The sequence below is a fragment of the Pristiophorus japonicus genome, chromosome 19 (genome assembly GCF_044704955.1).
Source record: "Pristiophorus japonicus isolate sPriJap1 chromosome 19, sPriJap1.hap1, whole genome shotgun sequence".
In the NCBI taxonomy this organism is placed as follows: domain Eukaryota; kingdom Metazoa; phylum Chordata; class Chondrichthyes; family Pristiophoridae; genus Pristiophorus; species Pristiophorus japonicus.
In genome coordinates, this window is record NC_091995.1 from 45,265,805 (window position 1) to 45,277,907 (window position 12,103).

Genomic DNA, 12,103 nt, shown 5'->3' on the forward strand with positions numbered 1-12,103 from the left:
AAAGGTGCCCCGTTGTGCTGCTATGTCTTTAATCACCTAGGCCGCTATGCCCGTCAATGCCCCAACCCCTCAGGACGACCAAACCACAACTCGGTCGAACAGCGGCTAGAGAGAATGGAGGCAGCTTTAGGGGCTATGCAAATCGGCCTGGGGATATGACCGGTTGCTGCGGTGCATCAGCAACCCAAGCCGACGGCTCTGCTTCCACTTCTCCTGTAACTCCTGCAGGCCTTTCAGGGGGAGATAACTTCTCCTCTGCAATCCTGTGATGGTGGTGGTCTGCACTGTTGATCCTGGAAGCCGCCAACAATTATTGTTGGTCAACTCCTGCTCCTTCGTCACCATCATTCCTGAATCTGACCCCGACCCTACAAAGGGCATGCCCCACCTTTTATTGTGATTTGACATTTCAATGAAGATAACTATGCAAGGATCCCTTCCCTTGGAGCTGAAACAGGGTATTGGTCGCAAAGGCAAATTTACCACGAACTCCCCAGTTTCGATGGTTAGAAAATTGGATCACTACCGGATGGCTATTGACTATTGCAAACTATATTCACTTACCTCCGCATGTGCCCCGTTGGTCGTGAGACCCCCACCCTACTCTCTCAGATTCCCAGTGGCAGTAATCTGTAAAAAAGTGGGATTCAGCAGAAAACATCAGAAATTGAAAATTGGGTTATGGGGAAAGCAGGAAATAATTACGATGAAATAAAGGAGGAAAGGAAATACTATGTCTCTTTTCTGCCATTCTACAGTTTTTTTGTTTTCCGTATGAATGTTAATGTATTTTTACAAAGCATGTATGAATGTTTAAAAAGTTACAGCATTCCTTTTGTCTGAATGTCTCTCTTTAAAAAAATGTGTCTGACATGTTTGTTTCAGCTTCCCCCAGTTCTCCGTGCACAGAGCTAAAAGCCATTTAACACTTTGTAATCTTGTCTTGGTTTGGAGGTTCTGAGAATATGTGTAAATATTTAAGTTAAGCTGGTGGAAAAAGTGAAAAAAACAAGAGAGTAAATTTCAATCTAAGATTTAACCTTTGCGTTGCAGTTGCTATAGCAATTTCCAAAGCAGTTTGTCTTGATTTGTTTAAATGTGTAAACTAATTTTTCTCCATTTTACTCAATATTTTTTTAGTCATTTCAAAGGCATCTGAAGAAAGAACAAAGAGGAATATAATGTAATTGAGTGGATTTTTGTATTCTAAAACTATTATCTTCCCCGATGAGAATGTTTTATTTAAAGTTCTTAATGATGGTGCAGCAAGTGATCCAGCAGTTTTAAGAATTTAAGAACTTAACAGCAGTCATTGGCTGACATATCTTGATCAAGCGGGAAATTTTGATCTATGTTTTCTGTCTTAAATATTGTATCAGACAATAAAGTTCCTGAATGAGGTGGAATGGTAATTAATGGGATGCCCCACCTACAATGCAAATAGATACTGGAAAATTATATTCACAAATGGAATTGTCCTAGCTTTCTAGTGAAAGTCAGAAAAGTCTCGTTATGGATAGTAAATGGATAGTTTTTTATTGGAGACATTTGTGTGCTTGCCTATGTACCTTCCAATAAAACTTAATTGACAGTCTGAACACGACCCAAGGCATTGATACATGCACTGGGAGATCTCCAGATGACTGCAATCTTTTGATGATAACCTGAAAGCCCAAGAATAGTTAGAATTGGGTGACACGTGGTGCATGATAATCAGGTTATGTGTATAATTGTGATTTGTTACATATGAGCAAATACCATCCGGAAATGCATGGTAAATTTGCACTGAAGAAAGTTTAATTTTATTCGTTCATAGGGTGTGGGCGTCGCTGTCAAGGCCATCATTTATTGCCCATCCCTAATTGCCTTTGAGAAGGTAGTGGTGAGCCGCCGTCTTGAACCGCTGCAGTCCGTGTGGTGATGGTACTCCCATAGTGCTGTGCTGTAAGTGAGGGAGTTCTAGGATATTGAGTCAACGTCGAAGAAGGAATGGCGACATACTTCCAAGTCAGGATTGTGTGTCACTTGCAGGGGAAATTGGAGGTAATTAAATGGAACCAAACCATCCCCACCGCCGTTAACCTCTCCCACGCTGCCCGTTCCCCTTGGTACGGCCCTCATCTCCGCTCACTTAAGTCCAAGTGACGCAAACCTGAATAGATTTAGCAGAATATTGGCTTAGCAATTCGCCACCAGATCTGGCTGATAAAGCATTATCGGGTCCTGCCCTCGACTGCCAAATCTGCTCACTATTCCATCACCATTCTGGAATGGAAAGATAACCCTGGCTTCTATGTTCTACTGCTAACGGTCTTCTTCAACCCCTCTCCACTGTCTCCGCCACCCTCGCCTCCAACAACAAATGCGTAGAGATCATGGACTTCTTTGTCTCCAAGACTGAGACCATCCAATCAGCTGACTCAACTACTTCCCTTCCTTCCTCTATCCCACAGTGTCAAACCTCCTCTAAGGATCTCCCTTGCCCTAGCCCTGAATTTACATTTGTCTCTGGTTTCTCTCCGATCTCCCCTCATGATCTCGCTGAACTCATCTTGTCCATGAGAGCTTTTTCCTGCTTTCTCAACCCTATTCAAATGAAACTGATGACCACCCAACATAATTTTCTGGCTCCCATGCTAGCTGACATTGTTATTTGTTCTCTCTCCTCAGGTACTGTCCCCCTCACCTTCAAATCTGCTCTCATCACGCCTCTCCTCAGAAAACAACCCGTGACCCCGCTGTGCCTGCAAGCTACCGTCCCTTCTCCAACTTCCCTTTCCTCTTCAAAGTCGTTGACGATGTTGTCACCTCAAAAGTCCGTGCCCATCTTTCTTGGAACTCCATGATTGAATCCCTCCAATCATTTTACCACCCCAACCCCCCTCAAAGTGGCTGTGATAAAGGTAACGTATACCTCCTCATCCTTCTTGACTTGTCTGCAACCTTTGACTTGGTTGACCACCCCATCATCCTCCAACGCCTCTCTCCACCATCGTCCATCTGGGTGCCACTGCACTCGCCTGATTCCATGCTTATCTGTCTAATCATAGCCAGTGAATTTCCTGCAAGGGCGTCTCTTCCCGCTCCCTCATTGTTACTTCTGGAGTCCCCCAATGATCTATCCTTGGGCCCCTCCTATTTATAATCTACATGCTGCCCCTTGGCATCATTTTCCACATGTAAGCTGACGACACCCGGCTCTACCTCAGCCCCACCTCTCTCGACCCCTGCACATTCTCTCAATTGTCAGACTGGTTGTCCGAGATCCAGTACTGGATGAGCAGGAATTACCTCCAGCTAAATACTGGTAAGACCGAAGACGTTGTTTTTGGTCCCTGCTGGAAACTGCGTTCCTGAGTCACTGACATCATCGCTCTCCCTGACAGCAGTCTGAGGCTGAACCACAGTGTACATTAGAAGGCTATATCATGCCAGATAACATGCACACTGATAATATTATATCTACATTTAAATAGAACAAGTCCAGGGATCAATAGACCAGATATCTTGACATCGATGCTAAGACACATAATTGGAAAGATGTAATAGCCTTATTGAATTATTTGAAGCAGTCACAGAATGTTGAACAAAGATATTGTTGTACATGTAATATATTTGGATTTTAAAATGGCCTTCGATAAGATACTGCATACTGGACTCACCATTAAGATCAGAGCTTGTGGAGTCAAGGGACAAGGAGCAGAATGGATGTCAAGCTGGCTACTGTCCAGAAAACAAAATAAGGGTTCAGGGTGATTGCTCACTGGCAAAAGGCGGTAAGTGATGTTCCGTTCCTCAAGGATTGATTGTGGGACCACTGTTGTTCACAATTTACTTAAAGGATTTTGGAGTCGGGAATCAGAAGTATAATTAAAACTTCCGGACGCCACCAAATCGGCGGCTATCATTAATATTGTAGATTTCTACCACGAACTGCAAGAGGACATCAATAATCCCACAGAATGGATGTAAAATTGGAAAATGAAATTGAATATAGATATGTGTCAGGTGTTACATTTTGGTAAGAGGAATAAGAAGGCCAAATACTGATTGAAAAAATAGTCTCAATGGGGAAAAGGTGCAAAGCTACCTCGGGGTACAGATACACAAATCACTAAAAAGAGCGACAAGTGTGGGTAAGGCCATAAAAACATAAACCAAACATTGGGTTTTATTTGAAGAGGAATGAAATGCTGAAACAGAGAATATATGTTAAAATCCATCGAAACTTGGTTAGACCACACTTAGATTACTGCATACATGTTGTGGTCTCCATATTAAAGTGGTCATTTGCTAACTTGCTGTTAAAGTTGAAAACGTTTTTTATTTTCGCAATACATATGATAAATCGCTAAACTGCAAAGAGACAACAGGTGTAGAATTGTATCTGGTTAGGCAATAGAGCTTAGTTTGTGTATGACGGTACAGCGAGGCAGGGAATGGCAGCGCAGGTCAGGTCCAGAATGTCAGCCACTTAAGGTCATGGAAAGCACCTGCGAACAGCAGTGTGGGTCATGTGGGACACGATTACGGTCTCCCGGCCTCTGATAAAGAAAAGCACCAACACTCAGGTCAGGTGTATCGGCGGGATAAGGGCGAATCTGGAAGTGACGACATGTCAGAAATTCCAGCATGTAAGCTTTGGAGCAGAGGTCACACACAGATTACCCAAAGGGTCTTACAAGTTGTAAGGCGTTTTATTAAGCAGTAGCAGTTATAAGTAAGTTCAGATACATCATGCGATGAAGATAGATAGACATACAACCCGTGACAGATGAGAATGTTCTCCGGCCCAGGAATGGAACGGACGGACGATGAGTATGAACGGTGGTTTCGGAGCAGATCCCGAGCTGGTGGAGGTGTTACTCCGAAGCCAGCATGCGGTCTATCTTGTGGAAACCTCTCCTCAGTCTGCCTGTTTCTCTCTCTCGGTTGCTAGTTTTTATACCTTGTTTCGGTGGGGTGGTGGAATACCGTGCAACAATCATTTTTACACATTCCATTTTCCAATTACAGGGGACTTAGTATCTCTGACAGCTCTCTCCCATCCTCATGAGGTTAATTTTTTTCCTTATCTCTGTTTCTAAATATCTTGTTGTTCTTCTGTAGAAAGAGTATTAATCCCACAGCTTCTTGCAATCTCCGTTATCAGTTTAATCATGTCTGCTGGAAGGCTGGTAATTCGTGGCCTGACCTCGTATCAACCTTGGCTCTCTGCTTCTGCTGAGCAGGCATCATTACTTCATTTATATAATCATTATTTTATTTATATTTCACAATTTCTTCAGAATCATGATTTCTTACAGGCAGTATACTATTCTCTCCCTGCTGAATCCTGCCAGCTGAATGTGTTTACACCGCAAACCCATCGTCAGTTGCAGGCCGTTTCTGATTCGCACTGACACAGAGTGATGGTGTAAATCTAAACTGATAATGGACCTTTCACCTACAATGACACAGTCAGATTTACTGGAGGGAGTTGTCTCACCCTGATAACGTTAGATACTCTACCAAATGTAAACCAGAATAGTATGAAATCTGTTTTTAAGCTTCAGTGGTGATCACTTGCATGCTTTGAACCTCCCAAACCACAATCCGAACTCCAGCTCCTGAATTAAGACTGCACTCACTGCTCTGCAACATGCACACGTATTTTGCAAGGCATTGGACTATAATTTGTTTTTTGCATGTTTCGGGGCGCAGACAGCAGACAGACGCGTGGCCCAAAACCAACGAGCTGCCGGCACATGTCAAGTGTGTTGGTGCCCTCATGTTCGTCCTGCGAGGGCGGGTCAGGATACAACTGAACCAGCGCAGTTATAAGTTGGCAGGTGCTGTGCAGCCGGGAAGAGCATTCCTTTTCCTCCTGGATCCACAGGAAATGTTTAAAAGGCACATTTGTACCGAGGCCCTGAGCTCTGAAATTCGCACTCTAAACCTCACTACCTCTCCACCTCTCGCTCGCCCCTTTCAAGAGGCTCCTCAAAACCTCTCTCTTTAAACATGCTTTTGGCCACCTGTGCTAATATTTCGTTATCTGGCTTGGTGTGAAATATTGTTGATAATTGCTCCTGTGCAGCGCCTTGGGATGTTTTACTACGTTTAAAGCGCTGTAGAAATGCAAGTTGTTGTTGTTGACGGTATCTGCGTAGGTCGCGGCGGCCGATGAATGAACATTAGCAGAGAAAGCCCAGAGTCTGCTCCTCACATTGCTACCGATTTTGTGCAAGGGTCCTGAAACAGACGTTAGGCCTGCATTTATATATGTACCGGGCCTAACGCCTGTTTTAGGCCGGCGCACTGGGCGCCTGAGCAGCTGACTATGCAATTACAGCAGTGCCTCTAATTCTGGCGCATATAGGACGCAGGACGTGGCTCTCTGAAATTGACCTTCCTTACACATGGAAACGGTCACGAGGACCAATTTCTAGCTCTTGTTATTTTCTCAACTAATTTGGAGAATGTTTAACTGTTGGCAACAATATTAAACAGGCGATATCGGATCGGCTGCATACCATTCACTCGCCCGATTTTCCATACCATGGAAGTAAATCGACAGGAAACTCGGGCGAGGTGTATAAGTGGGTGTACGATATCACCAGTTGTACATTATTGTCAAAAGGGTAAATTATCCCCCTTGCTTTTCTGTCCTGTTGTTATGGGAGCAGGACATATACCGCTCCTAAAGGCTTGCGTAAATGTAGTATTGATACCAGGATTAGTTATCGATCTGAATGAAAACTACTTTTCCTCCCCGACGAGTTGAAGTGGAAACAAATCTTGACATGAGCTGAAATATCCCAGTGAAGATGTTCTAAGAGCGACCATGAAACTTTCATTGCTGCTTAAAGAAATAACAATTTTCTGTATAAATCTTAGCTGGAATAAACGAAAAATACCACTGCGCAGAAATGCGTTTGTTTTTAAAGTTCTACGGGTAAGGACATTTCTAAAGTAACATTTATATTGGACCTTTGGTGTAGATGCGAGACACTGATGCGAAGCTGGCATTGCCCCTCTGAGTCTGGGCTCAACTGTAATTTTAACCTGACCCGCCCGTCAGGAAACTGACCGAATCGGGTGCAAGGCTGGTCTTCAACATTCATATTTAGAAACACTCAGCAATAAAGTCAGCTGAGAGTAATCTCCAGTGGGATGTAAACCCGGTGTTCCACCCGATGCCGTGGACTATCCGCCAACGAGGAATATTAAAATTCAGCCGTCTCTGCAAAAGCCTTCGTCCCAACCCAGTTCCATTGGACAAGGCACGGAGCGCAAATCCCGCACTGTCACTTCTGCTCCTCGAGAGTTTCTGACGTGTTGAACGAGAGGGAATGGATACTATGAAGAGATTTACACCGCAATAAAGTTCTGTGTCGAGGAATATTTTGCGAACACAACCTTTGGGGGAGAGATTGGACTTTGCCAGTAAACGGAAACGGCCGATAGTGAATGGCAGGTGATCCAGGCACCCAATTTCCCTGAAAAGGAAAATCTGGCACAATATAAAAGAGGTGCAGATTCTTTATCTTCTCTTCTGAGAAGAGCAACATTCTGAGCCTACAGTGTAACTGCTCGCGGTATATTTACACTTGCACGGTGTGAGTGATGAGTGACGGAGCTGATAAACCGCCCAGTATTGAACCTGACTTCCTTTCGATTGAAAATCTAGCCTTATTTTGCAATTTGCTGTTTTGCAAAGGTACAATTGTGAACCATTGTGGGTTCCAATCAGCTATCTAACTAACTTCTTCGCATCAATGTTTCATTAAATTAATTATTAGAGTGAAGGGACTTTTAACCGTGTCCATTAACTCCTCTCTGTATTTCGTCTGGGCCACTGCATAAATAAAGGTGTTGGTGCAGGAACTGAGCCGTTGAAGCAAATAGCTTGTTTTTTCCATGATGGTGAAAGGGTCGGTGTAATCTGACTGCAAAATCTCTGAATCTGTCATTTGTATACAAATGTTAAATATAAGAGTTAACATCCACAGCAATACAAAATTACCAGATATGGCGAGCAGTAAGATGATCGACTTCCTTCGATTCCTCATCTCGGGATCATTGTGATTCTCACCATTGATGCCTTTCATTCTCCTGCGGATAATATTAGCTGCTAAAATATGTCTGATGGTCAAAGCATTGAGGAGGAAAATCAAAACAAATGGAGCAAATGGGGTTAAAATGCTGTCCAACCAGAGATAGGCCACCCAGGCGGGAGAGGTATAGAAGCTGGACTGAACAGCACAGAACCACCAGGTATTGTCAATTATTTCCCGGGGTTCATATATAAAATACATTGGAACATTTTCTAAAAAGCTCAGTCCACAAACTGTCAGTATAACGGTAGCTGCGGTTCTTTCGGCACAATATTTAGTTCTCAAATTCCGGCAACAAATGGCTACAAAGCGATCAAAGGTGAAAGTCACTGTGAACCAGACTGAGCAATCAATGACACAATAAATCAGAGAGAGATTGATTCTGCAGACGGAAGTATAGTTCAGGAATGAATATGGGAAATAAATATCGTTGATCGCATACAGTATCACGTCAAATATCATGACCAGGAGATCCGCGATTGCCATGGCGATCAGATATCGAGTGATGCATTTTGAGAGACCGCACTTTCCCCGGGAGAGAATCACAATCGTCAATAAATTAGCTGCAAGAGAAAAGAAGTGAAAGTGACTGACTGTAGGTGTAAGCCTGGGATGATCAGCGTGTGTAAAATCACACCGATTTGTCTATTTCTGTTGCTATCGCTCAATCATTGCTTTTTTCCCCACAGTGTTTAAACGGGCAAATCCTGGCAACCAGATTACAGTAATTTATGTCTAATTTATTCTGGGAATTAGTTCAAGGAAACAATAAACTGTGGTATGAAGTGATTGTCTCCAAATTGCATCACTTTATATCGACACAGTTGCAAAGATCATCACCACCGATTGAGAGAACACACGTTGGGGGATAATGTTAACTGTGGCGATAGTGTGAAGCAGGCAGAAGCGGATCCGTGCTCCGTTATCGAACTCGACGATATTTTATTTCACTGACTTCACGAGTGTTTACTCGATCGCATTGTCGTGGACCAGTTTCCTTTATTACAAATAATCTGATTGATACTGCTCTGTAATCTAATGCTGTGAGGATTAAAAGTGTAATAATCAGTCTGCTCGCATTAACAAACACATTGGGGTTCATTTTACCATTGGGCCATTATGTAAAATTGATGATATGAAGTTATCCACCCTTCATACACCGCTTCCCATTGTTCATCCATTGGAGTCAATGGAAGGGGAATCCGGCGACACACAATGGGCGGTCAATTGCATATTGCTCATTTTGTTGCTAATGCCCAAAGTTGACATAACCCTCATTGAAACTACTTCCAGCATACTACTCAATAGGCGCTTTCCTGGAAACTCGGACTAGGTATTACATGTAGCCTTGCCAGCGTCACCCACATCCCAGCAACAAAGTAAACAAACGTGAAACTCATTTGATGTTAATGACGTATCTGACGCACATTTTTCAACACTCAGCATTAAACCCGGGATGGTCTCCTGGCTGGATGATGATGGAGGAGTGAGACTTTGGTGGTAAACACTTTCACTGGCAATCTGACCACAGTGCCTCATGGACACCAGTGTTGGGGACTTACTTTTGTACCGGGACTGTTCCATACACGGATAGTGCCACAGTTCACGAACTAGTGTTTCCTTATTTTGTGGATGAGGCTTTGGGTTAATAGAAACATAGAAACATAGAAAATAGGTGCAGGAGTAGGCCATTCGGCCCTTCTAGCCTGCACCACCATTCAATGAGTTCATGGCTGAACATTCAACTTCAGTACCCCATTCCTGCTTTCTCGCCATACCCCTTGATCCCCCTAGTAGTAAGGACCTCATCTAACTCCTTTTTGAATATATTTCGTGAATTGGCCTCAACAACTTTCTGTGGTAGAGAATTCCACAGGTTCACCACTCTCTGGGTGAAGAAGTTCCTCCGCATCTCGGTCCTAAATGGCTTACCCCTTATCCTTAGACTGTGACCTCTGGTTCTGGACTTCCCCAACATTGGGAACATTCTTCCTGCATCTAACCTGTCTAACCCCGTCAGAATTTTAAACGTTTCTATGAGGTCCCCTCTCATTCTTCTGAACTCCAGTGAATACAAGCCCAGTTGATCCAGTCTTAATTTAATTTGCCGAGTGGGAAACTGAACCGACCAGTTTTGCACCTCACCCTATTGTGCTCCCATAAACATCACTGCAGCTGAATTTTCACTTTTGCTGCGCGGCAGAAACCGGTTTGTGACAATCAGCCACGTGTTTTACACGGCATTGGACTTTCATTTTCAATTAATTCAATGTAAGCAAAGGTCGAGAGAATTGTAAAATCTGCCGCTAATAATCTACTTACTGATTTCCGTTCATAACTAAAAGCAGAAATCCATCCAATGGAAATTGAAATCAGACAGGGTGTAATATTAACTTTGAACAATGGTGTAACCCGGGGGGTGTCAAATTCACCTCCCATTATACACCTCGTCCGATTCCCAATTCCATTTACTTTAATGGAACGATAACTGCAATTACTAACTGCGAACACATTGGACAGAAATAGATATTGAGGCAGATTTTGACTTCGTGCGATGATGTAAAACGGGTGATGATGAATCGGCAGCGTGATTTGCATCGCTCCCGATTATTTATTCAACTGAAGTCAGTGGAAATAAATTCCAGGAGAGATGTGAAGCAGATGGCTCATTCCCTATCACCCACTTTACACCATAGCACAAAGTCATGATCTACCCTAATGTTGCTGGACAACAAGAGAATTAATACAGTTAACCATCAGTAAGGAAATAACAACTGATCAGAAAGACTTACCAGGAACACCAATCGCTGCAAGAATCGGGTAGAAAATAGCTTCTATCTGCACAATTATTGGCCATCCCATTTTCAAGGACCGGTGATCTTGCTGGCTCGTCTAATTAAGAAGTAGATGCAATGGCTTCACAGCAACCACTGTTTTATACCTGACTGAGAGTCCACGGGGTAATCAGGTTACCCAATTACTGACATTAGTCACAGTCATTGAACAAACAGGTTAGGAAGCGGCCCCTCCTCAAATCACCAGAGAGGGGACACTGTTTCACATTCCTCAGCAGCATAGCAACAATTTTAAAGTCGAAAATGTAACATTGATTTATTTAGAAAGTAAAATATTTTAGGACGTGTCTTTCTGCAGTAATGGTGTGGATCTTTCCTGCACATGACTCAGTTGTCAGACTGGTTGTCCGCGATCCAGTACTGGTTGAGCAGGAATTACCTCCAGCTATATATTGGGAAAACCGACGGCATTGTTCACGGTCCCTGCTGCAAACTGCGTTCCCGAGTCACTGACTCCATCGCACTCCCCGGCAATTGTCTGAGGCTGAACCACATTGTACAATAGAAAAGTATTTTTTCCAATTTGTTCCACAGTGTTTAAGCACCATGAGGTACATCGGGGATAATTTTACCAACAGTTCTCACTCAGAATTAAAGAGTAGAGCTGTCTGTTGGGAATGCCTAGTGTAAAATCGTGCATGAACTATGCCTGATTTTATCTCCATTAAAATGAATGTATAGAATATTGCGGCAACGTGCCAGAATTATCAGGAGCGCTGCCTGCGAACGAAATACCCGTGATCTGGAGACAAGTCTATTACACTGACTGGGGTGCAATACTTTTTGAGCGGTCGGGCAATACAGTTGCTAGCAATTCAGCAGCGCAATTTACACTTCACCTGATTTTATTTTCCATTCATTTCGATGGGAATTAAAATGGAGCCGAGTGTAAAACGGGCTGGCGATTCATGGTCACCAGTGTTGTATATTGCCTCCTACAAATGCTAGCGCCCGTGTTCCACTTCTGCCTGGAAACGGCGAGTGTTAAAGATGGATAGTTTAATGCATTAGAAGAACAGTTGGATGATTTATTGCTGTCCATGCAGTCCATACAACTGAGTGAGCTGTTCTTATACATATCTATAGCATTGAATGGAGGGAGGCCCCAATATTACTGCAGCAAGCTACAGAGACCTCTTGGCAGCTGCA